Consider the following 3,938-nt stretch of genomic DNA (forward strand, 5'->3'; position numbering starts at 1 on the left):
TCATGATACAATAGTTAATTTTTTTTAAGAAAATAGAATTGTTCATTATTGTTTTTCTAATTAAAAAAGTTAATTTAATTTTTATATTTTATGAAATTTATATATATATATATATATATATATATATATATATATATATATATATATATATATATATATATATATATATATATAACTTTTAATTAATTTTTATTATTTTATTTTTGTATAAAAAGTTAATTTGAGAATAAGAATAAATATGTTTGAGATGCACAACGAGTGGCGGAGCTAGGTTAAATATTTTAACGGGCACAATATGGTTTTAAATTACAGTATACAATCGCAATTGCAGCCGTAATATGACTAATACAGTAGCCTCCAATCATAGCGGGCCATAATTGTATTGTGTATTAAAATCATGCGTTTGGCCGCCATTAGAAATCCTATTAAACAATTTCGTTTATGATTCTTCAAGTATTTTCATTGAAAAACAAAAATTCATAATCTAAAAATTCAGTTGACTTACTATGTAATGAAAAATTTTAACATCCAATATTTTTAAACAATATATTTCAAACACTTCTCAACTAAAATTCATATTGCAACGATCACAATACGCAATATAGTAACTACAATGATCGCAATTGTAACACCCACAATCACATCCACGATCACATCAACAATTTAAAACTGAAATAACAAATTATACTTTTGATAAAATAATATATTTATTTTTTTGGATTAATACTAGAAACTTATAAACAATACTAAAAAAAAAAAGATGTACGTAGTGGTCTACGCTTCTGAATTTAAGCTGAAAATTTTCGGATCAAATGTTAATATTCACACTACTGTATAATAATAATAATAATAATAATAATAATAATAATAATAATAATAATAATAATAATAATAATAATAATAATAATAATAATAATAATAATAATAATAATAATAATAAAATGGTCAAGTTGAGAGTAGATCTCAAGTTGCAAAACCAGTCTTAAAAGACTTGGCTATTTCACTTCCAAATTTATATTTTTGCAAATAGTATATATAAATACCATAATAGTTAAAATATTGAGGTGGCCATGGCCACCTCTTGTCCCAACATGGCTCCGCCACTGAACACAATATATAAAGATTAGGCCATATTTTAAAATGAAATAGACGTCATTTGTAAACTAACAATTACAACTATTAATCTCATGAATAAATCAAAACATAATTTTCAATTTTATTGTCAGCACTAGCGTCAAATTGGCGCTAGCGTTGTTGTGCCAAAGCTACAAAATCGAATGCATGTACGAGTCTTGCGTAGCTAGTTTGCATGCACACAACTAATATGTATGTTTGGAAATCCTCCAAACCTACTCTGCATGTGCCCTAGGCCTAGCATCACCAATCCAATTGGCGCTAGAGTGTATTTTTGAATGTGGTCGCCAATTGAGATGACACTAGTGTGCTTCAAAAATAAAAAGAAAATATCTATTTTCTTAAAGTTAAAACATCCAAAGTTAGTTATAAACAAAAAGCTTCTTAACAAGCTCAAAACAAATATATCTTGCTCTAACCAACTTAACTAACAAACTATTTATAAAAAAAATTCATAATCAATGTTTGTTAATCCACTACAAAAAAGAAGCTCATTAGCGACGTGATTTTCACGTCATAAAGTGGAAAATCACGTCACAGCTGAATAATAACTCAATAATTTTTAGATAGTTAATAGGATTTTTAAAAATTATAATATTGTGCATTGTAGCTTAAGAAATAAATGGCAAAAGAGTTTAATTTTGACTTTACAAATGAGCTATCTTATATTTATGCGGAAGAAAATAAATGTGCAAACACATTAGTAAATATAAGAATTATTTTGAATTTCTATCATTTATAAAAGAGTTAAATATGTTTTTAGTTTCTCTAAATACATGTATTTTCACTTTTAGGGTGTGATTGGCTGTGAAGAGAAGCTTAGAAGAGAAAAATATGTAAGAGAAAGTTGTAAGAGAAAAATATTGTAAAGAATGAGTTTTTGCAAGTGGCATCTTCCTTTCTCACTTATTGCATAGGCACAATTTCTTTCTTTCTTTTCTTAAAACTCATATTAGGGTGAATCCTAGGCCGAAATAAGCTTGGAATTTGATTCTTTCTAAAATTCATAACAAGCTGGCATTGTAAAGGGGAGGCACTTATCCTAGGCCGAAATAAGCTTGGAATTTGATTCTTTCTAAAATTCAATTATATATTAGACGACGACTTATCTAGAAGAGGTGAATTATCTGTTAGATCCTCAACCTGAAAAATTAGATTTTAAAGATTTTGAAAACGTTTAAATTACGGCAAGCGGAAGTATCATGTAAGCCGTCTAAACCGAACTGGTTATTGGAATATCAGATATGCACACAACCTTTTGTATGTAATAACAATGATACAATCAACTAACAAGTAAATTCTCAATTAACAGTTTTAATGTGATCATTAAGAAACCAGTTCTTAGTCAATTTAAACACAAAATTCAAAGTGTCAAATGATCGAACACTTGGTGTGCGATTGATTTTTCCGTTTTTTCCTTTAAGTTTATTAATATCAAAATCCTCTTACAACCTAATTGTTTGTAAGGCGATCAACAAATCAACCATGTTCAAAAAAATTTAAGAAAAATTATTACGAATCAATTGCCCAATAAATGTGTTTAACAATTTGATAATGGAAATTTTAATGCACAGGGAGTTGTTTAGGCAGTTCACTGATCGTCCTCACTACGGCTACGTCTGCCCCTAATTCTAATTTGGAATTGAGATATCAATCTTACTATGCAAATTTTTTTTACAAGAGATGCCAAGTAATCCAACCCTAAAAACCCTATGTTTGATGTTGATCCTTGCACATCTCTTCCCTTGATCTGAGTTTGATCAAGTCACCCAACAAACATCAATTGATTCACCATCTCGTGCTACTCCTTTTCAAGAACCACCTGTTCTTCAAAGCTCTTCACTCGATCAAATCCCATTGCGTAACTCTTATCTAAAACCCCTAAATTAACACCTTGATCTTGGAGTAAAAACTCTCACAGTTTTTCCGATGAAACCCCCTATGATTCTCAACTCAACCTTAGGTTACAACAAAGCTAAATTGAACATTATCAACCAAGTCTAGATGGCACTTAAACAATGCATGATTATGTATACTTTGTTTATGTGTATGTATAGAGGTTAAAGATGATGAGAAATCTTAGTATGTGTTTATAGTTTCACCAAATTAAAAAACATGCATGTATGATGTATGTATAGTGGTGTAAATTGGAGAAAAAAGGGAAACCTAAAAATGTGAAAAAAGATGCAAATTTTCTATAAAAAAACAACAGCATGTATCGACATATGTAAGTCATGTGTTGATATGTATTGATGCATGTGTTGACCTGTATCTGGTTATGTGTCGACACATTCAAACAAAAGCTACAGGCTTCAAAACAACATCATATATGTCGACCTGAAATTCTGATGTGTCGACACATAAGGGTAATTTTTAGTGCATGTGTCGACCTAAGAAGTGGTATGTGTTGAAACATACAAAGAGAAGCCACAAACTTCAATATTGAAGTACATGTGTCGACCTGAAACATGTATGTGTCGACACATGCACTTGTATTTTGAGCAAAAATTGATTTTTCAAGCTTGCAACTGGTTTTTATGCTATGTAATTCATTTTTTATGCTTGATACCTATTTCCAACATATTCAAGGTGCATTATATGATCCCTAATGCAGAGGTACAAATAACGACTCAAAGATAGCGTTCAATGTACACAAATGCTAAAGCTTTCGTAAGTTTTGACATCATGCAAAACATATATTGGACAAGTGCACTCACATTATCTTTTTTTAAAGCCTCTGAATCAATTTTGAAGGAAATCACGAAGTTGCAACAGGAATTTATTTGGAGAGGTGGTGAGAACAC

This window comes from Vicia villosa, linkage group LG5 (genome assembly GCF_029867415.1).
Source record: "Vicia villosa cultivar HV-30 ecotype Madison, WI linkage group LG5, Vvil1.0, whole genome shotgun sequence".
In the NCBI taxonomy this organism is placed as follows: Eukaryota; Viridiplantae; Streptophyta; class Magnoliopsida; order Fabales; family Fabaceae; genus Vicia; species Vicia villosa.